Source organism: Myxine glutinosa, chromosome 2, assembly GCF_964187855.1.
Source record: "Myxine glutinosa chromosome 2, kmMyxGlut1.1, whole genome shotgun sequence".
Taxonomy (NCBI): Eukaryota; Metazoa; Chordata; class Myxini; order Myxiniformes; family Myxinidae; genus Myxine; species Myxine glutinosa.
Genome location: NC_136262.1, coordinates 11,637,527 through 11,662,091, shown reverse-complemented (window position 1 = coordinate 11,662,091; position 24,565 = coordinate 11,637,527). Strand labels below are relative to the sequence as shown.

General features: G+C 39.4%; 1 protein-coding gene across 3 annotated transcripts in view; it reads left to right on the top strand.

Annotated features, from left to right (window-relative positions):
* Nucleotides 1–24,565, top strand: part of LOC137422041 (FH1/FH2 domain-containing protein 3) — a 375,404-nt gene that overhangs the window by 204,685 nt on the left and 146,154 nt on the right. The window lies entirely within an intron of this gene.

Genomic DNA, 24,565 nt, shown 5'->3' with positions numbered 1-24,565 from the left:
AGAAAAGATAACAAAGTGTAGCTTGCACAAAGAAAAGATAGCAAAGTGAAGCTTGCGTAAAGAAAAGACAGCAAAGTGAAGCTTGGGCAAAGAAAAGATAGCAAAGTGAAGCTTGGGCAAAGAAAAGATAGCAAAATGTAGCTTGCGCAAAGAAAAGACAGCAAAGTGAAGCTTGGGCAAAGAAAAGATAGCAAAATGTAGCTTGGGCAAAGAAAAGATAGCAAAGTGAAGCTTGGGCAAAGAAAAGATAGCAAAATGTAGCTTGGGCAAAGAAAAGATAGCAAAATGTAGCTTGGGCAAAGAAAAGATAGCAAAATGTAGCTTGGGCAAAGAAAAGATAGCAAAATGTAGCTTGGGCAAAGAAAAGATAGCAAAGTGAAGCTTGGGCAAAGAAAAGATAGCAAAATGTAGCTTGGGCAAAGAAAAGATAGCAAAATGTAGCTTGGGCAAAGAAAAGATAGCAAAGTGTAGCTTGCGCAAAGAAAAGATAGCAAAGTGAAGCTTGGGCAAAGAAAAGATAGCAAAATGTAGCTTGGGCAAAGAAAAGATAGCAAAATGTAGCTTGCGCAAAGAAAAGATAGCAAAGTGAAGCTTGGGCAAAGAAAAGATAGCAAAATGTAGCTTGGGCAAAGAAAAGATAGCAAAATGTAGCTTGGGCAAAGAAAAGATAGCAAAATGTAGCTTGGGCAAAGAAAAGATAGCAAAATGTAGCTTGGGCAAAGAAAAGATAGCAAAATGTAGCTTGGGCAAAGAAAAGATAGCAAAGTGTAGCTTGCGCAAAGAAAAGATAGCAAAATGTAGCTTAGGCAAAGAAAAGATAGCAAATTGTAGCTTGGGCAAAGAAAAGATAGCAAAGTGTACCTTGGGCAAGGAAAAGATAGCAAAGTGTAGCTTGCGCAAAGAAAAGATAGCAAAGTGTAGCTTGCGCAAAGAAAAGATAGCAAAGTGTACCTTGGGCAAAGAAAAGATAGCAAAGTGTAGCTTGGGCAAAGAAAAGAGAGCAAAGTGTAGCTTGGGCAAAGAAAAGATAGCAAAGTGTAGCTTGCGCAAAGAAAAGATAGCAAAGTGAAGCTTGGGCAAAGAAAAGATAGCAAAATGTAGCTTGCGCAAAGAAAAGACAGCAAAGTGAAGCTTGGGCAAAGAAAAGATAGCAAAATGTAGCTTGGGCAAAGAAAAGATAGCAAAGTGAAGCTTGGGCAAAGAAAAGATAGCAAAGTGTAGCTTGCGCAAAGAAAAGATAGCAAAGTGAAGCTTGGGCAAAGAAAAGATAGCAAAGTGAAGCTTGGGCAAAGAAAAGATAGCAAAGTGAAGCTTGGGCAAAGAAAAGATAGCAAAGTGTACCTTGGGCAAAGAAAAGAGAGCAAAGTGTACCTTGGGCAAAGAAAAGATAGCAAAGTGTAGCTTGCGCAAAGAAAAGATAGCAAAGTGAAGCTTGGGCAAAGAAAAGATAGCAAAATGTAGCTTGCGCAAAGAAAAGACAGCAAAGTGAAGCTTGGGCAAAGAAAAGATAGCAAAATGTAGCTTGGGCAAAGAAAAGATAGCAAAGTGAAGCTTGGGCAAAGAAAAGATAGCAAAGTGTAGCTTGGGCAAAGAAAAGATAGCAAAATGTAGCTTGGGCAAAGAAAAGATAGCAAAGTGAAGCTTGGGCAAAGAAAAGATAGCAAATTGTTGCTTCGGCAAAGAAAAGATAGCAAAGTGAAGCTTGGGCAAAGAAAAGATAGCAAAATGTAGCTTGGGCAAAGAAAAGATAGCAAATTGTAGCTTGGGCAAAGAAAAGATAGCAAAGTGGAGCTTGGGCAAAGAAAAGATAGCAAATTGTAGCTTGGGCAAAGAAAAGATAGCAAAGTGAAGCTTGGGCAAAGAAAAGATAGCAAAGTGTACCTTGGGCAAAGAAAAATAGCAAAGTGAAGCTTGGGCAAAGAAAAGATAGCAAAGTGTACCTTGGGCAAAGAAAACATAGCAAAGTGTAGCTTCGGCAAAGAAAAGATAGCAAAGTGAAGCTTGGGCAAAGAAAAGATAGCAAAGTGTACCTTGGGCAAAGAAAAATAGCAAAGTGAAGCTTGGGCAAAGAAAAGATAGCAAAGTGTACCTTGGGAAAAGAAAAGATAGCAAATTGTAGCTTGGGCAAAGAAAAGATAGCAAAGTGTAGCTTGGGCAAAGAAAAGAGAGCAAATTGTAGCTTGGGCAAAGAAAAGATAGCAAAGTGAAGCTTGGGCAAAGAAAAGATAGCAAAGTGTACCTTGGGCAAAGAAAAATAGCAAAGTGAAGCTTGGGCAAAGAAAAGATAGCAAAGTGTACCTTGGGCAAATAAAACATAGCAAAGTGTACCTTGGGCAAAGAAAAATAGCAAAGTGAAGCTTGGGCAAAGAAAAGATAGCAAAGTGTACCTTGGGAAAAGAAAAGATAGCAAATTGTAGCTTGGGCAAAGAAAAGATAGCAAAGTGTAGCTTGGGCAAAGAAAAGAGAGCAAATTGTAGCTTGGGCAAAGAAAAGATAGCAAAGTGAAGCTTGGGCAAAGAAAAGATAGCAAAGTGTACCTTGGGCAAAGAAAAATAGCAAAGTGAAGCTTGGGCAAAGAAAAGATAGCAAAGTGTACCTTGGGCAAATAAAACATAGCAAAGTGTAGCTTCGGCAAAGAAAAGATAGTAAAGTGAGGCTTGGGCAAAGAAAAGATAGCAAAATGTACCTTGGGCAAAGAAAAATAGCAAAGTGAAGCTTGGGCAAAGAAAAGATAGCAAAGTGTACCTTGGGCAAAGAAAACATAGCAAAGTGTAGCTTCGGCAAAGAAAAGATAGCAAAGTGAAGCTTGGGCAAAGAAAAGATAGCAAAGTGTAGCTTGGGCAAAGAAAAGATAGCAAAGTGTACCTTGGGCAAAGAAAACATAGCAAAGTGTAGCTTCGGCAAAGAAAAGATAGCAAAGTGAAGCTTGGGCAAAGAAAAGATAGCAAAATGTAGCTTGGGCAAAGAAAAGATAGCAAAGTGTAGCTTGCGCAAAGAAAAGATAGCAAAGTGAAGCTTGGGCAAAGAAAAGATAGCAAAGTGTAGCTTGGGCAAAGAAAAGATAGCAAAATGTAGCTTGGGCAAAGAAAAGATAGCAAAGTGAAGCTTGGGCAAAGAAAAGATAGCAAAGTGTAGCTTGGGCAAAGAAAAGATAGCAAAATGTAGCTTGGGCAAAGAAAAGATAGCAAAGTGAAGCTTGGGCAAAGAAAAGATTGCAAAGTGTAGCTTCGGCAAAGAAAAGATAGCAAAGTGAAGCTTGGGCAAAGAAAAGATAGCAAAATGTAGCTTGGGCAAAGAAAAGATAGCAAAGTGTAGCTTGGGCAAAGAAAAGATAGCAAATTGTAGCTTGGGCAAAGAAAAGAGAGCAAATTGTAGCTTGGGCAAAGAAAAGATAACAAAGTGTAGCTTGCACAAAGAAAAGATAGCAAAGTGAAGCTTGCGTAAAGAAAAGACAGCAAAGTGAAGCTTGGGCAAAGAAAAGATAGCAAAGTGAAGCTTGGGCAAAGAAAAGATAGCAAAATGTAGCTTGCGCAAAGAAAAGACAGCAAAGTGAAGCTTGGGCAAAGAAAAGATAGCAAAATGTAGCTTGGGCAAAGAAAAGATAGCAAAGTGTAGCTTGGGCAAAGAAAAGATAGCAAAATGTAGCTTGGGCAAAGAAAAGATAGCAAAGTGAAGCTTGGGCAAAGAAAAGATAGCAAAATGTAGCTTGGGCAAAGAAAAGATAGCAAAATGTAGCTTGGGCAAAGAAAAGATAGCAAAATGTAGCTTGGGCAAAGAAAAGATAGCAAAATGTAGCTTGGGCAAAGAAAAGATAGCAAAGTGAAGCTTGGGCAAAGAAAAGATAGCAAAATGTAGCTTGGGCAAAGAAAAGATAGCAAAATGTAGCTTGGGCAAAGAAAAGATAGCAAAGTGTAGCTTGCGCAAAGAAAAGATAGCAAAGTGAAGCTTGGGCAAAGAAAAGATAGCAAAATGTAGCTTGGGCAAAGAAAAGATAGCAAAATGTAGCTTGCGCAAAGAAAAGATAGCAAAGTGAAGCTTGGGCAAAGAAAAGATAGCAAAATGTAGCTTGGGCAAAGAAAAGATAGCAAAATGTAGCTTGGGCAAAGAAAAGATAGCAAAATGTAGCTTGGGCAAAGAAAAGATAGCAAAATGTAGCTTGGGCAAAGAAAAGATAGCAAAATGTAGCTTGGGCAAAGAAAAGATAGCAAAATGTAGCTTGGGCAAAGAAAAGATAGCAAAGTGAAGCTTGGGCAAAGAAAAGATAGCAAAATGTAGCTTGGGCAAAGAAAAGATAGCAAAATGTAGCTTGGGCAAAGAAAAGATAGCAAAGTGTAGCTTGGGCAAAGAAAAGATTGCAAAGTGTACCTTGGGCAAAGAAAAGATAGCAAAATGTAGCTTGGGCAAAGAAAAGATAGCAAAATGTAGCTTGGGCAAAGAAAAGATAGCAAAGTGTAGCTTGCGCAAAGAAAAGATAGCAAAATGTAGCTTGGGCAAAGAAAAGATAGCAAATTGTAGCTTGGGCAAAGAAAAGAAAGCAAAATGTAGCTTGGGCAAAGAAAAGATAGCAAAGTGTAGCTTCGGCAAAGAAAAGATAGCAAAGTGTTGCTTGGGCAAAGAAAAGATAGCAAAATGTAGCTTGGGCAAAGAAAAGATAGCAAAGTGTAGCTTGCGCAAAGAAAAGATAGCAAAGTGAAGCTTGGGCAAAGAAAAGATAGCAAAATGTAGCTTGGGCAAAGAAAAGATAGCAAAGTGTAGCTTGTGCAAAGAAAAGATAGCAAAATGTAGCTTGGGCAAAGAAAAGATAGCAAAGTGTAGCTTGCACAAAGAAAAGATAGCAAAATGTAGCTTGTGCAAAGAAAACGACAGCCTCTTGCTATGACTTGCTCTTTGGCAAAGAAACTGCCAAAATCAAGACTTTCTGCTCACCTTCACTCCTTCATTCCTCTTTTCTCCCGCCTCTGGAACAAACTCCCTCACTCTCTTCAATCCCACTCCACCCTCCAGGTCTTTAAAACAGCTGTTCACCACCATCTCTTATCCTCCCCCATCCAAAACCTTCATCTTTTCTACCCCCGCTAATTTCGGTCCCTTTGTGTTTTATACCTCTCCCCCCCCCCCCCCCCTTCCCACGCCTCCTGCCCCCAAACCCTCTCCCTCCCACACTTCTCCCTGCTCTCAAATGTTGTGGTTGTGTGCTTCCCCTTCTCTCCCCATCTTGTCTTCCGCTCCCTCTTTTTATATATTTTGTTTGTCTGGTTGATTTGTTTGTGAAATAAATGTTAGCTCTTCCACGAGCCTCGATTCAGTATACAAAAAAAAAAAGATAGCAAAATGTAGCTTGGGCAAAGAAAAGATAGCAAAGTGTAGCTTTGGCAAAGAAAACATAGCAAAGTGTTGCTTGAGCAAAGAAAAGATAGCAAAATGTAGCTTGGGCAAAGAAAAGATAGCAAAGTGTAGCTTGCGCAAAGAAAAGATAGCAAAATGTAGCTTGGGCAAAGAAAACATAGCAAAGTGTTGCTTGAGCAAAGAAAAGATAGCAAAATGTAGCTTGGGCAAAGAAAAGATAGCAAAGTGAAGCTTGCGCAAAGAAAAGATAGCAAAATGTAGCTTGGGCAAAGAAAAGATAGCAAAGTGTAGCTTGCGCAAAGAAAAGATAGCAAAGTGAAGCTTGGGCAAAGAAAAGATAGCAAAATGTAGCTTGCGCAAAGAAAAGAGAGCAAAATGTAGCTTGGGCAAAGAAAAGATAGCAAAGTGTAGCTTGGGCAAAGAAAAGATAGCAAAGTGTAGCTTGGGCAAAGAAAATATAGCAAAGTGTAGCTTCGGCAAAGAAAAGATAGCAAAGTGAAGCTTGGGCAAAGAAAAGATAGCAAAATGTAGCTTGGGCAAAGAAAAATAGCAAAGTGAAGCTTGGGCAAAGAAAAGATAGCAAAGTGTACCTTGGGCAAAGAAAACATAGCAAAGTGTAGCTTCGGCAAAGAAAAGATAGCAAAGTGAAGCTTGGGCAAAGAAAAGATAGCAAAATGTAGCTTGGGCAAAGAAAAGATAGCAAAGTGTAGCTTGCGCAAAGAAAAGATAGCAAAGTGAAGCTTGGGCAAAGAAAAGATAGCAAAATGTAGCTTGCGCAAAGAAAAGACAGCAAAGTGAAGCTTGGGCAAAGAAAAATAGCAAAATGTAGCTTGGGCAAAGAAAAGATAGCAAAGTGTAGCTTGGGCAAAGAAAAGATAGCAAATTGTAGCTTCGGCAAAGACAAGAGAGCAAAATGTAGCTTGGGCAAAGAAAAGATAGCAAATTGTAGCTTCGGCAAAGACAAGAGAGCAAAATGTAGCTTGGGCAAAGAAAAGATAGCAAAGTGTAGCTTCGGCAAAGAAAAGATAGCAAAGTGTTGCTTGGGCAAAAAAAGATAGCAAAATGTAGCTTGGGCAAAGAAAAGATAGCAAAGTGTAGCTTGCGCAAAGAAAAGATAGCAAAGTGAAGCTTGGGCAAAGAAAAGATAGCAAAATGTAGCTTGGGCAAAGAAAAGATAGCAAAGTGTAGCTTGCGCAAAGAAAAGATAGCAAAATGTAGCTTGGGCAAAGAAAAGATAGCAAAGTGTAGCTTGCACAAAGAAAAGATAGCAAAATGTAGCTTGGGCAAAGAAAAGATAGCAAAGTGTAGCTTGTGCAAAGAAAAGATAGCAAAATGTAGCTTGGGCAAAGAAAAGATAGCAAAGTGTAGCTTGCGCAAAGAAAAGATAGCAAAGTGTAGCTTGCGCAAAGAAAAGATAGCAAAGTGTACCTTGGGCAAAGAAAAGATAGCAAAGTGTAGCTTGGGCAAAGAAAAGAGAGCAAAGTGTAGCTTGGGCAAAGAAAAGATAGCAAAGTGTAGCTTGCGCAAAGAAAAGATAGCAAAGTGAAGCTTGGGCAAAGAAAAGATAGCAAAATGTAGCTTGCGCAAAGAAAAGACAGCAAAGTGAAGCTTGGGCAAAGAAAAGATAGCAAAATGTAGCTTGGGCAAAGAAAAGATAGCAAAGTGAAGCTTGGGCAAAGAAAAGATAGCAAAGTGTAGCTTGCGCAAAGAAAAGATAGCAAAGTGAAGCTTGGGCAAAGAAAAGATAGCAAAGTGAAGCTTGGGCAAAGAAAAGATAGCAAAGTGAAGCTTGGGCAAAGAAAAGATAGCAAAGTGTACCTTGGGCAAAGAAAAGAGAGCAAAGTGTACCTTGGGCAAAGAAAAGATAGCAAAGTGTAGCTTGCGCAAAGAAAAGATAGCAAAGTGAAGCTTGGGCAAAGAAAAGATAGCAAAATGTAGCTTGCGCAAAGAAAAGACAGCAAAGTGAAGCTTGGGCAAAGAAAAGATAGCAAAATGTAGCTTGGGCAAAGAAAAGATAGCAAAGTGAAGCTTGGGCAAAGAAAAGATAGCAAAGTGTAGCTTGGGCAAAGAAAAGATAGCAAAATGTAGCTTGGGCAAAGAAAAGATAGCAAAGTGAAGCTTGGGCAAAGAAAAGATAGCAAATTGTTGCTTCGGCAAAGAAAAGATAGCAAAGTGAAGCTTGGGCAAAGAAAAGATAGCAAAATGTAGCTTGGGCAAAGAAAAGATAGCAAATTGTAGCTTGGGCAAAGAAAAGATAGCAAAGTGTAGCTTGGGCAAAGAAAAGATAGCAAATTGTAGCTTGGGCAAAGAAAAGATAGCAAAGTGAAGCTTGGGCAAAGAAAAGATAGCAAAGTGTACCTTGGGCAAAGAAAAATAGCAAAGTGAAGCTTGGGCAAAGAAAAGATAGCAAAGTGTACCTTGGGCAAAGAAAACATAGCAAAGTGTAGCTTCGGCAAAGAAAAGATAGCAAAGTGAAGCTTGGGCAAAGAAAAGATAGCAAAGTGTACCTTGGGCAAAGAAAAATAGCAAAGTGAAGCTTGGGCAAAGAAAAGATAGCAAAGTGTACCTTGGGCAAAGAAAAGATAGCAAATTGTAGCTTGGGCAAAGAAAAGATAGCAAAGTGTAGCTTGGGCAAAGAAAAGAGAGCAAATTGTAGCTTGGGCAAAGAAAAGATAGCAAAGTGAAGCTTGGGCAAAGAAAAGATAGCAAAGTGTACCTTGGGCAAAGAAAAATAGCAAAGTGAAGCTTGGGCAAAGAAAAGATAGCAAAGTGTACCTTGGGCAAAGAAAACATAGCAAAGTGTAGCTTCGGCAAAGAAAAGATAGCAAAGTGAAGCTTGGGCAAAGAAAACATAGCAAAGTGTAGCTTCGGCAAAGAAAAGATAGCAAAGTGAAGCTTGGGCAAAGAAAAGATAGCAAAATGTACCTTGGGCAAAGAAAAATAGCAAAGTGAAGCTTGGGCAAAGAAAAGATAGCAAAGTGTACCTTGGGCAAAGAAAAGATAGTAAAGTGAGGCTTGGGCAAAGAAAAGATAGCAAAATGTACCTTGGGCAAAGAAAAATAGCAAAGTGAAGCTTGGGCAAAGAAAAGATAGCAAAGTGTACCTTGGGCAAAGAAAACATAGCAAAGTGTAGCTTCGGCAAAGAAAAGATAGCAAAGTGAAGCTTGGGCAAAGAAAAGATAGCAAAGTGTAGCTTGGGCAAAGAAAAGATAGCAAAGTGTACCTTGGGCAAAGAAAACATAGCAAAGTGTAGCTTCGGCAAAGAAAAGATAGCAAAGTGAAGCTTGGGCAAAGAAAAGATAGCAAAATGTAGCTTGGGCAAAGAAAAGATAGCAAAGTGTAGCTTGCGCAAAGAAAAGATAGCAAAGTGAAGCTTGGGCAAAGAAAAGATAGCAAAGTGTAGCTTGGGCAAAGAAAAGATAGCAAAATGTAGCTTGGGCAAAGAAAAGATAGCAAAGTGAAGCTTGGGCAAAGAAAAGATAGCAAAGTGTAGCTTGGGCAAAGAAAAGATAGCAAAATGTAGCTTGGGCAAAAAAAGATAGCAAAGTGAAGCTTGGGCAAAGAAAAGATTGCAAAGTGTAGCTTCGGCAAAGAAAAGATAGCAAAGTGAAGCTTGGGCAAAGAAAAGATAGCAAAATGTAGCTTGGGCAAAGAAAAGATAGCAAAGTGTAGCTTGGGCAAAGAAAAGATAGCAAATTGTAGCTTGGGCAAAGAAAAGAGAGCAAATTGTAGCTTGGGCAAAGAAAAGATAGCAAAGTGTAGCTTGCACAAAGAAAAGATAGCAAAGTGAAGCTTGGGCAAAGAAAAGATAGCAAAATGTAGCTTGCGTAAAGAAAAGACAGCAAAGTGAAGCTTGGGCAAAGAAAAGATAGCAAAGTGAAGCTTGGGCAAAGAAAAGATAGCAAAATGTAGCTTGCGCAAAGAAAAGACAGCAAAGTGAAGCTTGGGCAAAGAAAAGATAGCAAAATGTAGCTTGGGCAAAGAAAAGATAGCAAAGTGAAGCTTGGGCAAAGAAAAGATAGCAAAGTGTAGCTTGGGCAAAGAAAAGATAGCAAAATGTCGCTTGGGCAAAGAAAAGATAGCAAAGTGAAGCTTGGGCAAAGAAAAGATAGCAAAATGTAGCTTGGGCAAAGAAAAGATAGCAAAATGTAGCTTGGGCAAAGAAAAGATAGCAAAATGTAGCTTGGGCAAAGAAAAGATAGCAAAATGTAGCTTGGGCAAAGAAAAGATAGCAAAGTGAAGCTTGGGCAAAGAAAAGATAGCAAAATGTAGCTTGGGCAAAGAAAAGATAGCAAAATGTAGCTTGGGCAAAGAAAAGATAGCAAAGTGTAGCTTGCGCAAAGAAAAGATAGCAAAGTGAAGCTTGGGCAAAGAAAAGATAGCAAAATGTAGCTTGGGCAAAGAAAAGATAGCAAAATGTAGCTTGCGCAAAGAAAAGATAGCAAAGTGAAGCTTGGGCAAAGAAAAGATAGCAAAATGTAGCTTCGGCAAAGAAAAGATAGCAAAATGTAGCTTGGGCAAAGAAAAGATAGCAAAATGTAGCTTGGGCAAAGAAAAGATAGCAAAATGTAGCTTGGGCAAAGAAAAGATAGCAAAATGTAGCTTGGGCAAAGAAAAGATAGCAAAATGTAGCTTGGGCAAAGAAAAGATAGCAAAGTGAAGCTTGGGCAAAGAAAAGATAGCAAAATGTAGCTTGGGCAAAGAAAAGATAGCAAAATGTAGCTTGGGCAAAGAAAAGATAGCAAAGTGTAGCTTGCGCAAAGAAAAGATAGCAAAGTGAAGCTTGGGCAAAGAAAAGATAGCAAAATGTAGCTTGGGCAAAGAAAAGATAGCAAAGTGTAGCTTGCGCAAAGAAAAGATAGCAAAATGTAGCTTGGGCAAAGAAAAGATAGCAAATTGTAGCTTGGGCAAAGAAAAGAAAGCAAAATGTAGCTTGGGCAAAGAAAAGATAGCAAAGTGTAGCTTCGGCAAAGAAAAGATAGCAAAGTGTTGCTTGGGCAAAGAAAAGATAGCAAAATGTAGCTTGGGCAAAGAAAAGATAGCAAAATGTAGCTTGCGCAAAGAAAAGATAGCAAAGTGAAGCTTGGGCAAAGAAAAGATAGCAAAGTGTAGCTTGCACAAAGAAAAGATAGCAAAATGTAGCTTGGGCAAAGAAAAGATAGCAAAGTGTAGCTTGGGCAAAGACAAGATAGCAAAATGTAGCTTGGGCAAAGAAAAGATAGCAAAGTGTAGCTTGTGCAAAGAAAACGACAGCCTCTTGCTATGTCTTGCTCTTTGGCAAAGAAACTGCCAAAATCAAGACTTTCTGCTCACCTTCACTCCTTCATTCCTCTTTTCTCCCGCCTCTGGAACAAACTCCCTCACTCTCTTCAATCCCACTCCACCCTCCAGGTCTTTAAAACAGCTGTTCACCACCATCTCTTATCCTCCCCCATCCAAAACCTTCATCTTTTCTACCCCCGCTAATTTCGGTCCCTTTGTGTTTTATACCTCTCCCCCCCCCCCCCCCCCTTCCCACGCCTCCTGCCCCCAAACCCTCTCCGTCCCACACTTCTCCCTGCTCTCAAATGTTGTGGTTGTGTGCTTCCCCTTCTCTCCCCATCTTGTCTTCCGCTCCCTCTTTTTATATATTTTGTTTGTCTGGTTGATTTGTTTGTGAAATAAATGTTAGCTCTTCCACGAGCCTCGATTCAGTATACAAAAAAAAAAAGATAGCAAAATGTAGCTTGGGCAAAGAAAAGATAGCAAAGTGTAGCTTTGGCAAAGAAAACATAGCAAAGTGTTGCTTGAGCAAAGAAAAGATAGCAAAATGTAGCTTGGGCAAAGAAAAGATAGCAAAGTGTAGCTTGCGCAAAGAAAAGATAGCAAAATGTAGCTTGGGCAAAGAAAACATAGCAAAGTGTTGCTTGAGCAAAGAAAAGATAGCAAAATGTAGCTTGGGCAAAGAAAAGATAGCAAAGTGAAGCTTGCGCAAAGAAAAGATAGCAAAATGTAGCTTGGGCAAAGAAAAGATAGCAAAGTGTAGCTTGCGCAAAGAAAAGATAGCAAAGTGAAGCTTGGGCAAAGAAAAGAGAGCAAATTGTAGCTTGGGCAAAGAAAAGAGAGCAAAGTGTAGCTTGGGCAACGAAAAGATAGCAAAGTGTAGCTTGGGCAAAGAAAATATAGCAAAATGTAGCTTGGGCAAAGAAAAGATAGCAAAATGTAGCTTGGGCAAAGAAAAGATAGCAAATTGTAGCTTGGGCAAAGAAAAGAGAGCAAAATGTAGCTTGGGCAAAGAAAAGATAGCAAAGTGTAGCTTGGGCAAAGAAAAGATAGCAAAGTGTAGCTTGGGCAAAGAAAAGATAGCAAATTGTAGCTTGGGCAAAGAAAAGAGAGCAAAGTGTAGCTTGGGCAAAGAAAAGATAGCAAAGTGTAGCTTGGGCAAAGAAAAGATAGCAAATTGTAGCTTGGGCAAAGAAAAGATAGCAAATTGTAGCTTGGGCAAAGAAAAGAGAGCAAAATGTAGCTTGGGCAAAGAAAAGAGAGCAAAGTGTAGCTTGGGCAAAGAAAAGATAGCAAAGTGTAGCTTGGGCAAAGAAAAGATAGCAAATTGTAGCTTGGGCAAAGAAAAGATAGCAAATTGTAGCTTGGGCAAAGAAAAGAGAGCAAAATGTAGCTTGGGCAAAGAAAAGATAGCAAAGTGTAGCTTGGGCAAAGAAAAGATAGCAAATTGTAGCTTGGGCAAAGAAAAGATAGCAAAGTGTAGCTTGGGCAAAGAAAAGATAGCAAATTGTAACTTGGGCAAAGAAAAGAGAGCAAAGTGTAGCTTGGGCAAAGAAAAGAGAGCAAAGTGTAGCTTGGGCAAAGAAAAGAGAGCAAAATGTAGCTTGGGCAAAGAAAAGATAGCAAAGTGTAGCTTTGGCAAAGAAAAGATAGCAAATTGTAGCTTGGGCAAAGAAAAGATAGCAAAGTGTAGCTTGGGCAAAGAAAAGATAGCAAATTGTAACTTGGGCAAAGAAAAGAGAGCAAAGTGTAGCTTGGGCAAAGAAAAGAGAGCAAAGTGTAGCTTGGGCAAAGAAAAGAGAGCAAAGTGTAGCTTGGGCAAAGAAAAGATAGCAAATTGTAGCTTGGGCAAAGAAAAGATAGCAAATTGTAGCTTGGGCAAAGAAAAGAGAGCAAAATGTAGCTTGGGCAAAGAAAAGAGAGCAAAGTGTAGCTTGGGCAAAGAAAAGAGAGCAAAATGTAGCTTGGGCAAAGAAAAGATAGCAAAGTGCAGCTTGGGCAAAGAAAAGATAGCAAATTGTAGCTTGGGCAAAGAAAAGATAGCAAATTGTAGCTTGGGCAAAGAAAAGAGAGCAAAATGTAGCTAGGGCAAAGAAAAGATAGCAAATTGTAGCTTGGGCAAAGAAAAGAGAGCAAAATATAGCTTGGGCAAAGAAAAGAGAGCAAAGTGTAGCTTGGGCAAAGAAAAGAGAGCAAAATATAGCTTGGGCAAAGAAAAGAGAGCAAAATGTAGCTTGGGCAAAGAAAAGAGAGCAAAGTGTAGCTTGGGCAAAGAAAAGAGAGCAAAATGTAGCTTGGGCAAAGAAAAGATAGCAAAGTGTAGCTTGGGCAAAGAAAAGATAGCAAATTGTAGCTTGGGCAAAGAAAAGAGAGCAAAATGTAGCTTGGGCAAAGAAAAGATAGCAAATTGTAGCTTGGGCAAAGAAAAGAGAGCAAAATGTAGCTTGGGCAAAGAAAAGAGAGCAAAGTGTAGCTTGGGCAAAGAAAAGAGAGCAAATTGTAGCTTGGGCAAAGAAAAGATAGCAAAGTGTAGCTTGGACAAAGAAAAGATAGCAAATTGTAGCTTGGGCAAAGAAAAGATAGCAAATTGTAGCTTGGGCAAAGAAAAGAGAGCAAAATGGAGCTTGGGCAAAGAAAAGATAGCAAATTGTAGCTTGGGCAAAGAAAAGAGAGCAAAATATAGCTTGGGCAAAGAAAAGATAGCAAAGTGTAGCTTGGGCAAAGAAAAGAGAGCAAAATATAGCTTGGGCAAAGAAAAGATAGCAAAGTGTAGCTTGGGCAAAGAAAAGATAGCAAATTGTAACTTGGGCAAAGAAAAGAGAGCAAAGTGTAAGTGTAGCTTGGGCAAAGAAAAGAGAGCAAAGTGTAGCTTGGGCAAAGAAAAGAGAGCAAATTGTAACTTGGGCAAAGAAAAGAGAGCAAAGTGTAGCTTGGGCAAAGAAAAGAGAGCAAAGTGTAGCTTGGGCAAAGAAAAGAGAGCAAAGTGTAGCTTGGGCAAAGAAAAGAGAGCAAAGTGTAGCTTGGGCAAAGAAAAGATAGCAAAGTGTAGCTTGGGCAAAGAAAAGAGAGCAAAGTGTAGCTTGGGCAAAGAAAAGATAGCAAAGTGTAGCTTGGGCAAAGAAAAGATAGCAAAATGTCCCTTGGGCAAAGAAAAGATAGCAAATTGTAGCTTGGGCAAAGAAAAGAGAGCAAAGTGTAGCTTGGGCAAAGAAAAGATAGCAAAGTGTAGCTTGGGCAAAGAAAAGATAGCAAATTGTAGCTTGGGCAAAGAAAAGATAGCAAATTGTAGCTTGGGCAAAGAAAAGAGAGCAAAGTGTAGCTCGGGCAAAGAAAAGATAGCAAATTGTAGCTTGGGCAAAGAAAAGAGAGCAAAATGTAGCTTGGGCAAAGAAAAGATAGCAAAATGTCGCTTGGGCAAAGAAAAGATAGCAAATTGTAGCTTGGGCAAAGAAAAGATAGCAAATTGTAGCTTGGGCAAAGAAAAGAGAGCAAAATGGAGCTTGGGCAAAGAAAAGATAGCAAATTGCAGCTTGGGCAAAGAAAAGAGAGCAAAATGTAGCTTGGGCAAAGAAAAGAGAGCAAATTGTAGCTTGGGCAAAGAAAAGATAGCAAAGTGTAGCTTGGGCAAAGAAAAGATAGCAAATTGTAGCTTGGGCAAAGAAAAGATAGCAAATTGTAGCTTGGGCAAAGAAAAGATAGCAAAGTGTAGCTTGGGCAAAGACAAGATAGCAAAGTGTAGCTTGGGCAAAGAAAAGATAGCAAATTGTAGCTTGGGCAAAGAAAAGATAGCAAATTGTAGCTTGGGCAAAGAAAAGAGAGCAAAATGTAGCTTGGGCAAAGAAAAGATAGCAAAGTGTAGCTTGGGCAAAGAAAAGAGAGCAAAATGTAGCTTGGGCAAAGAAAAGATAGCAAAATGTTGCTTGGGCAAAGAAAAGATAGCAAAGTGTAGCTTGGGCAAAGAAAAGAGAGCAAAGTGTAGCTTGGGCAAATAAAGAGAGCAAAGTGTAGCTTGGGCAAAGAAAAGAGAGCAAAATGTAGCTTGGGCAAAGAAAAGATAGCAAATTGTAACTTGGGCAAAGAAAAGAGAGCAAAATGAAGCTTGGGCAAAGAAAAGATAGCAAAGTGTAGCTTGGGCAAAGAAAAGATAGCAAATTGTAACTTGGGCAAAGAAAAGAGAGCAAAGTGTACCTTGGGCAAATAAAAGAGAGCAAAGTGTAGCTTGGGCAAAGAAAAGAGAGCAAAATGTAGCTTGGGCAAAGAAAAGATAGCAAATTGTAAATTGGGCAAATAAAAGAGAGCAAAGTGTGGCTTGGGCAAAGAAAAGAGAGCAAAGTGTAGTTTGGGCAAAGAAAAGATAGCAAAGTGTAGCTTGGGCAAAGAAAAGATAGGAAAGTGTAGCTTGGGCAAAGAAAAGAGAGCAAAATGTCGCTTGGGCAAAGAAAAGATCGCAAATTGTAGCTTGGGCAAAGAAAAGATAGCAAATTGTAGCTTGGGCAAAGAAAAGATAGAAAAGTGTAGCTTGGGCAAAGAAAAGATAGCAAAGTGTAGCTTGGGCAAAGAAAAGATAGCAAAGTGTAGTTTGGGCAAAGAAAAGATAGCAAAGTGTAGCTTGGGCAAAGAAAAGATCGCAAAGTGTAGCTTGGGCAAAGAAAAGAGAGCAAAGTGTAGCTTGGGCAAAGAAAAGATAGCAAAGTGTAGCTTGGGCAAAGAAAAGAGAGCAAAGTGTAGCTTAGGCAAAGAAAAGATAGCAAAGTGTAGCTTGGGCAAAGAAAAGATAGCAAAGTGTAGCTTGGGCAAAGAAAAGATAGCAAAGTGTAGCTTGGGCAAAGAAAAGAGAGCAAAATGTCGCTTGGGCAAAGAAAAGATCGCAAATTGTAGCTTGGGCAAAGAAAAGATAGCAAATTGTAGCTTGGGCAAAGAAAAGATAGCAAAGTGTAGCTTGGGCAAAGAAAAGATAGCAAAGTGTAGCTTGGGCAAAGAAAAGATAGCAAATTGTAGCTTGGGCAAAGAAAAGATAGCAAAGTGTAGTTTGGGCAAAGAAAAGATAGCAAAGTGTAGCTTGGGCAAAGAAAAGATAGCAAAGTGTAGCTTGGGCAAAGAAAAGATAGCAAAGTGTAGCTTGGGCAAAGAAAAGATAGCAAAGTGTAGCTTGGGCAAAGAAAAGAGAGCAAAATGTCGCTTGGGCAAAGAAAAGATCGCAAATTGTAGCTTGGGCAAAGAAAAGATAGCAAATTGTAGCTTGGGCAAAGAAAAGATAGCAAAGTGCAGCTTGGGCAAAGAAAAGATAGCAAAGTGTAGCTTGGGCAAAGAAAAGATAGCAAAGTGTAGCTTGGGCAAAGAAAAGATAGCAAAGTGTAGCTTGGGCAAAGAAAAGAGAGCAAAGTGTAGCTTGGGCAAAGAAAAGAGAGCAAAATGTCGCTTGGGCAAAGAAAAGATCGCAAATTGTAGCTTGGGCAAAGAAAAGATAGCAAATTGTAGCTTGGGCAAAGAAAAGATAGCAAAGTGTAGCTTGGGCAAAGAAAAGATAGCAAAGTGTAGCTTGGGCAAAGAAAAGATAGCAAATTGTAGCTTGGGCAAAGAAAAGATAGCAAAGTGTAGTTTGGGCAAAGAAAAGATAGCAAAGTGTAGCTTGGGCAAAGAAAAGATAGCAAAGTGTAGCTTGGGCAAAGAAAAGATAGCAAAGTGTAGCTTGGGCAAAGAAAAGAGAGCAAAATGTCGCTTGGGCAAAGAAAAGATCGCAAATTGTAGCTTGGGCAAAGAAAAGATAGCAAATTGTAGCTTGGGCAAAGAAAAGATAGCAAAGTGTAGCTTGGGCAAAGAAAAGATAGCAAAGTGTAGCTTGGGCAAAGAAAAGATAGCAAAGTGTAGTTTGGGCAAAGAAAAGAGAGCAAATTGTAGCTTGGGCAAAGAAAAGAGAGCAAAATGTAGCTTGGGCAAAGAAAAGAGAGCAAAGTGTAGCTTGGGCAAAGAAAAGATCGCAAATTGTAGCTTGGGCAAAGAAAAGATAGCAAATTGTAGCTTGGGCAAAGAAAAGATAGCAAATTGTAGCTTGGGCAAAGAAAAGATAGCAAAGTGTAGCTTGGGCAAAGAAAAGAGAGCAAAGTGTAGTTTGGGCAAAGAAAAGATAGCAAAGTGTAGCTTGGGCAAAGAAAAGATAGCAAAGTGTAGCTTGGGCAAAGAAAAGAGAGCAAAGTTTAGCTTGGGCAAAGAAAAGATAGCAAATTGTCGCTTGGGCAAAGAAAAGATAGCAAAGTGTAGCTTGGGCAAAGAAAAGATAGCAAATTGTAGCTTGGGCAAAGAAAAGATAGCAAATTGTAGCTTGGGCAAAGAAAAGATAGCAAAATGTAGCTTGGGCAAAGAAAAGATAGCAAATTGTAAATTGGGCAAATAAAAGAGAGCAAAGTGTAGTTTGGGCAAAGAAAAGATAGCAAAGTGTGGCTTGGGCAAAGAAAAGAGAGCAAAGTGTAGTTTGGGCAAAGAAAAGATAGCAAAGTGTGGCTTGGGCAAAGAAAAGATAGCAAAGTGTAGCTTGGGCAAAGAAAAGATAGCAAAGTGAAGCTTGGGCAAAGAAAAGAGAGCAAAGTGTAGTTTGGGCAAAGAAAAGATAGCAAAGTGAAGCTTGGGCAAAGAAAAGATAGCAAAGTGTGGCTTGGGCAAAGAAAAGATAGCAAAGTGTAGTTTGGGCAAAGAAAAGATAGCAAAGTGTGGCTTGGGCAAAGAAAAGATAGCAAATTGTAGCTTGGGCAAATAAAAGATAGCAAAGTGTAGCTTGGGCAAAGAAAAGATAGGAAAATGTAGCTTGGGCAAAGAAAAGATAGCAAATTGTAGCTTGGGCAAAGAAAAGAGAGCAAAGTGTAGCTTGGACAAAGAAAAGATAGCAAAGTGTAGCTTGGGCAAAGAAAAGATTGCAAATTGTAGCTTGGGCAAAGAAAAGAGAGCAAAGTGTAGCTTGGGCAAAGAAAAGATAGCAAATTGTAGCTTGGGCAAAGAAAAGAGAGCAAATTGTAGCTTGGACAAAGAAAAGATAGCAAATTGTAGCTTGGACAAAGAAAAGATAGCAAATTGTAGCTTGGGCAAAGAAAAGAGAGCAAAGTGTAGCTTGGGCAAAGAAAAGATAGCAAAGTGTAGCTCGGGCAAAGAAAAGAGAGCAAAGTGTAGCTCGGGCAAAGAAAAGAGAGCAAAGTGTAGCTTGGGCAAAGAAAAGATAGCAAATTGTAGCTTGGGCAAAGAAAAGATAGCAAAGTGTAGGTTGGGCAAATAAAAGATAGCAAAGTGTAGCTTGGGCAAAGAAAAGATAGGAAAATGTAGCTTGGGCAAAGAAAAGATAGCAAATTGTAGCTTGGGCAAAGAAAAGATAGGAAAATGTAGCTTGGGCAAAGAAAAGATAGCAAAGTGTAGCTTGGGCAAATAAAAGATAGCAAAGTGTAGCTTGGGCAAAGAAAAGATAGGAAAATGTAGCTTGGGCAAAGAAAAGATAGCAAATTGTAGCTTGGGCAAAGAAAAGAGAGCAAAGTGTCGCTTGGGCAAAGAAAAGATAGCAAAGTGTAGCTCGGGCAAAGAAAAGAGAGCAAAGTGTAGCTTCGGCAAAGAAAAGATAGCAAAGTGTAGCTTGGGCAAAGAAAAGATAGCAAAGTGTAGCTTGGGCAAAGAAAAGATAGCAAAGTGTAGCTTGGGCAAAGAAAAGATAGCAAAGTGTAGCTTGGGCAAAGAAAAGATAGCAAAGTGTAGCTTGGGCAAAGAAAAGATAGCAAAGTGTAGCTTGGGCAAAGAAAAGAGAGCAAAATGTCGCTTGGGCAAAGAAAAGATCGCAAATTGTAGCTTGGGCAAAGAAAAGATAGCAAATTGTAGCTTGGGCAAAGAAAAGATAGCAAAGTGTAGCTTGGGCAAAGAAAAGATAGCAAAGTGTAGCTTGGGCAAAGAAAAGATAGCAAAGTGTAGTTTGGGCAAAGAAAAGATAGCAAATTGTAGCTTGGGCAAAGAAAAGAGAGCAAAATGTAGCTTGGGCAAAGAAAAGAGAGCAAAGTGTAGCTTGGGCAAAGAAAAGATCGCAAATTGTAGCTTGGGCAAAGAAAAGATAGCAAATTGTAGCTTGGGCAAAGAAAAGATAGCAAATTGTAGCTTGGGCAAAGAAAAGATAGCAAAGTGTAGCTTGGGCAAAGAAAAGAGAGCAAAGTGTAGTTTGGGCAAAGAAAAGATAGCAAAGTGTAGCTTGGGCAAAGAAAAGATAGCAAAGTGTAGCTTGGGCAAAGAAAAGAGAGCAAAGTTTAGCTTGGGCAAAGAAAAGATAGCAAATTGTCGCTTGGGCAAAGAAAAGATAGCAAAGTGTAGCTTGGGCAAAGAAAAGATAGCAAATTGTAGCTTGGGCAAAGAAAAGATAGCAAATTGTAGCTTGGGCAAAGAAAAGATAGCAAAATGTAGCTTGGGCAAAGAAAAGATAGCAAATTGTAAATTGGGCAAATAAAAGAGAGCAAAGTGTAGTTTGGGCAAAGAAAAGATAGCAAAGTGTGGCTTGGGCAAAGAAAAGAGAGCAAAGTGTAGTTTGGGCAAAGAAAAGATAGCAAAGTGTGGCTTGGGCAAAGAAAAGATAGCAAAGTGAAGCTTGGGCAAAGAAAAGAGAGCAAAGTGTAGTTTGGGCAAATAAAAGATAGCAAAGTGAAGCTTGGGCAAAGAAAAGATAGCAAAGTGTGGCTTGGGCAAAGAAAAGATAGCAAAGTGTAGTTTGGGCAAAGAAAAGATAGCAAAGTGAAGCTTGGGCAAAGAAAAGAGAGCAAAGTGTAGTTTGGGCAAAGAAAAGATAGCAAAGTGAAGCTTGGGCAAAGAAAAGAGAGCAAAGTGTAGTTTGGGCAAAGAAAAGATAGCAAAGTGTGGCTTGGGCAAAGAAAAGATAGCAAAGTGTAGCTTGGGCAAAGAAAAGATAGCAAATTGTAGCTTGGGCAAATAAAAGATAGCAAAGTGTAGCTTGGGCAAAGAAAAGATAGGAAAATGTAGCTTGGGCAAAGAAAAGAGAGCAAAGTGTAGTTTGGGCAAAGAAAAGATAGCAAAGTGAAGCTTGGGCAAAGAAAAGATAGCAAAGTGAAGCTTGGGCAAAGAAAAGAGAGCAAAGTGTAGTTTGGGCAAAGAAAAGATAGCAAAGTGAAGCTTGGGCAAAGAAAAGAGAGCAAAGTGTAGTTTGGGCAAAGAAAAGATAGCAAAGTGTGGCTTGGGCAAAGAAAAGATAGCAAAGTGTAGCTTGGGCAAAGAAAAGATAGCAAATTGTAGCTTGGGCAAATAAAAGATAGCAAAGTGTAGCTTGGGCAAAGAAAAGATAGGAAAATGTAGCTTGGGCAAAGAAAAGAGAGCAAATTGTAAATTGGGCAAATAAAAGAGAGCAAAGTGTAGTTTGGGCAAAGAAAAGATAGCAAAGTGTGGCTTGGGCAAAGAAAAGAGAGCAAAGTGTAGTTTGGGCAAAGAAAAGATAGCAAAGTGTAGCTTGGGCAAAGAAAAGATAGCAAATTGTAGCTTGGGCAAAGAAAAGAGAGCAAAGTGTAGCTTGGGCAAAGAAAAGATAGCAAATTGTAGCTTGGGCAAAGAAAAGAGAGCAAATTGTAGCTTGGACAAAGAAAAGATAGCAAATTGTAGCTTGGACAAAGAAAAGATAGCAAATTGTAGCTTGGGCAAAGAAAAGAGAGCAAAGTGTAGCTTGGGCAAAGAAAAGATAGCAAAGTGTAGCTCGGGCAAAGAAAAGAGAGCAAAGTGTAGCTCGGGCAAAGAAAAGAGAGCAAAGTGTAGCTTGGGCAAAGAAAAGATAGCAAATTGTAGCTTGGGCAAAGAAAAGATAGCAAAGTGTAGGTTGGGCAAATAAAAGATAGCAAAGTGTAGCTTGGGCAAAGAAAAGATAGGAAAATGTAGCTTGGGCAAAGAAAAGATAGCAAAGTGTAGGTTGGGCAAATAAAAGATAGCAAAGTGTAGCTTGGACAAAGAAAAGAGAGCAAAGTGTAGCTTGGGCAAAGAAAAGATAGCAAAGTGTAGCTTGGGCAAAGAAAAGATAGCAAATTGTAGCTTGGGCAAAGAAAAGAGAGCAAAGTGTAGCTTGGGCAAAGAAAAGATAGCAAATTGTAGCTTGGGCAAAGAAAAGAGAGCAAATTGTAGCTTGGACAAAGAAAAGATAGCAAATTGTAGCTTGGACAAAGAAAAGATAGCAAATTGTAGCTTGGGCAAAGAAAAGAGAGCAAAGTGTAGCTTGGGCAAAGAAAAGATAGCAAAGTGTAGCTCGGGCAAAGAAAAGAGAGCAAAGTGTAGCTCGGGCAAAGAAAAGAGAGCAAAGTGTAGCTTGGGCAAAGAAAAGATAGCAAATTGTAGCTTGGGCAAAGAAAAGATAGCAAAGTGTAGGTTGGGCAAATAAAAGATAGCAAAGTGTAGCTTGGGCAAAGAAAAGATAGGAAAATGTAGCTTGGGCAAAGAAAAGATAGCAAATTGTAGCTTGGGCAAAGAAAAGATAGGAAAATGTAGCTTGGGCAAAGAAAAGATAGGAAAATGTAGCTTGGGCAAAGAAAAGATAGCAAAGTGTAGCTTGGGCAAAGAAAAGATAGCAAAGTGTAGCTTGGGCAAAGAAAAGATAGGAAAATGTAGCTTGGGCAAAGAAAAGATAGCAAATTGTAGCTTGGGCAAAGAAAAGAGAGCAAAGTGTCGCTTGGGCAAAGAAAAGATAGCAAAGTGTAGCTTCGGCAAAGAAAAGATAGCAAAGTGTAGCTTGGGCAAAGAAAAGAGAGCAAAGTGTAGCTTGGGCAAAGAAAAGAGAGCAAAGTGTAGCTTGGGCAAAGAAAAGATAGCAAATTGTAGCTTGGGCAAAGAAAAGAGAGCAAATTGTAGCTTGGGCAAAGAAAAGAGAGCAAAGTGTCGCTTGGGCAAAGAAAAGAGAGCAAAGTGTAGTTTGGGCAAAGAAAAGATAGCAAAGTGAAGCTTGGGCAAAGAAAAGATAGCAAAGTGTGGCTTGGGCAAAGAAAAGATAGCAAAGTGTAGTTTGGGCAAAGAAAAGATAGCAAAGTGAAGCTTGGGCAAAGAAAAGAGAGCAAAGTGTAGTTTGGGCAAAGAAAAGATAGCAAAGTGTGGCTTGGGCAAAGAAAAGATAGCAAATTGTAGCTTGGGCAAATAAAAGATAGCAAAGTGTAGCTTGGGCAAAGAAAAGATAGGAAAATGTAGCTTGGGCAAAGAAAAGATAGCAAATTGTAGCTTGGGCAAAGAAAAGAGAGCAAAGTGTAGCTTGGACAAAGAAAAGATAGCAAAGTGTAGCTTGGGCAAAGAAAAGATAGCAAATTGTAGCTTGGGCAAAGAAAAGAGAGCAAAGTGTAGCTTGGGCAAAGAAAAGATAGCAAATTGTAGCTTGGGCAAAGAAAAGAGAGCAAATTGTAGCTTGGACAAAGAAAAGATAGCAAATTGTAGCTTGGACAAAGAAAAGATAGCAAATTGTAGCTTGGGCAAAGAAAAGAGAGCAAAGTGTAGCTTGGGCAAAGAAAAGATAGCAAAGTGTAGCTCGGGCAAAGAAAAGAGAGCAAAGTGTAGCTCGGGCAAAGAAAAGAGAGCAAAGTGTAGTTTGGGCAAAGAAAAGATAGCAAATTGTAGCTTGGGCAAAGAAAAGAGAGGAAAATGTAGCTTGGGCAAAGAAAAGAGAGCAAAGTGTAGCTTGGGCAAAGAAAAGATCGCAAATTGTAGCTTGGGCAAAGAAAAGATAGCAAATTGTAGCTTGGGCAAAGAAAAGATAGCAAATTGTAGCTTGGGCAAAGAAAAGATAGCAAAGTGTAGCTTGGGCAAAGAAAAGAGAGCAAAGTGTAGTTTGGGCAAAGAAAAGATAGCAAAGTGTAGCTTGGGCAAAGAAAAGATAGCAAAGTGTAGCTTGGGCAAAGAAAAGAGAGCAAAGTTTAGCTTGGGCAAAGAAAAGATAGCAAATTGTCGCTTGGGCAAAGAAAAGATAGCAAAGTGTAGCTTGGGCAAAGAAAAGATAGCAAATTGTAGCTTGGGCAAAGAAAAGATAGCAAATTGTAGCTTGGGCAAAGAAAAGATAGCAAAATGTAGCTTGGGCAAAGAAAAGATAGCAAATTGTAAATTGGGCAAATAAAAGAGAGCAAAGTGTAGTTTGGGCAAAGAAAAGATAGCAAAGTGTGGCTTGGGCAAAGAAAAGAGAGCAAAGTGTAGTTTGGGCAAAGAAAAGATAGCAAAGTGTGGCTTGGGCAAAGAAAAGATAGCAAAGTGAAGCTTGGGCAAAGAAAAGAGAGCAAAGTGTAGTTTGGGCAAAGAAAAGATAGCAAAGTGAAGCTTGGGCAAAGAAAAGATAGCAAAGTGTGGCTTGGGCAAAGAAAAGATAGCAAAGTGTAGTTTGGGCAAAGAAAAGATAGCAAAGTGAAGCTTGGGCAAAGAAAAGAGAGCAAAGTGTAGTTTGGGCAAAGAAAAGATAGCAAAGTGAAGCTTGGGCAAAGAAAAGATAGCAAAGTGTGGCTTGGGCAAAGAAAAGAGAGCAAAGTGTAGTTTGGGCAAAGAAAAGATAGCAAAGTGAAGCTTGGGCAAAGAAAAGAGAGCAAAGTGTAGTTTGGGCAAAGAAAAGATAGCAAAGTGTGGCTTGGGCAAAGAAAAGATAGCAAAGTGTAGCTTGGGCAAAGAAAAGATAGCAAATTGTAGCTTGGGCAAATAAAAGATAGCAAAGTGTAGCTTGGGCAAAGAAAAGATAGGAAAATGTAGCTTGGGCAAAGAAAAGAGAGCAAATTGTAAATTGGGCAAATAAAAGAGAGCAAAGTGTAGTTTGGGCAAAGAAAAGATAGCAAAGTGTGGCTTGGGCAAAGAAAAGAGAGCAAAGTGTAGTTTGGGCAAAGAAAAGATAGCAAAGTGTAGCTTGGGCAAAGAAAAGATAGCAAATTGTAGCTTGGGCAAAGAAAAGAGAGCAAAGTGTAGCTTGGGCAAAGAAAAGATAGCAAATTGTAGCTTGGGCAAAGAAAAGAGAGCAAATTGTAGCTTGGACAAAGAAAAGATAGCAAATTGTAGCTTGGACAAAGAAAAGATAGCAAATTGTAGCTTGGGCAAAGAAAAGAGAGCAAAGTGTAGCTTGGGCAAAGAAAAGATAGCAAAGTGTAGCTCGGGCAAAGAAAAGAGAGCAAAGTGTAGCTCGGGCAAAGAAAAGAGAGCAAAGTGTAGCTTGGGCAAAGAAAAGATAGCAAATTGTAGCTTGGGCAAAGAAAAGATAGCAAAGTGTAGGTTGGGCAAATAAAAGATAGCAAAGTGTAGCTTGGGCAAAGAAAAGATAGGAAAATGTAGCTTGGGCAAAGAAAAGATAGCAAAGTGTAGGTTGGGCAAATAAAAGATAGCAAAGTGTAGCTTGGACAAAGAAAAGAGAGCAAAGTGTAGCTTGGGCAAAGAAAAGATAGCAAAGTGTAGCTTGGGCAAAGAAAAGATAGCAAATTGTAGCTTGGGCAAAGAAAAGAGAGCAAAGTGTAGCTTGGGCAAAGAAAAGATAGCAAATTGTAGCTTGGGCAAAGAAAAGAGAGCAAATTGTAGCTTGGACAAAGAAAAGATAGCAAATTGTAGCTTGGACAAAGAAAAGATAGCAAATTGTAGCTTGGGCAAAGAAAAGAGAGCAAAGTGTAGCTTGGGCAAAGAAAAGATAGCAAAGTGTAGCTCGGGCAAAGAAAAGAGAGCAAAGTGTAGCTCGGGCAAAGAAAAGAGAGCAAAGTGTAGCTTGGGCAAAGAAAAGATAGCAAATTGTAGCTTGGGCAAAGAAAAGATAGCAAAGTGTAGGTTGGGCAAATAAAAGATAGCAAAGTGTAGCTTGGGCAAAGAAAAGATAGGAAAATGTAGCTTGGGCAAAGAAAAGATAGCAAATTGTAGCTTGGGCAAAGAAAAGATAGGAAAGTGTAGCTTGGGCAAAGAAAAGATAGCAAAGTGTAGGTTGGGCAAATAAAAGATAGCAAAGTGTAGCTTGGGCAAAGAAAAGATA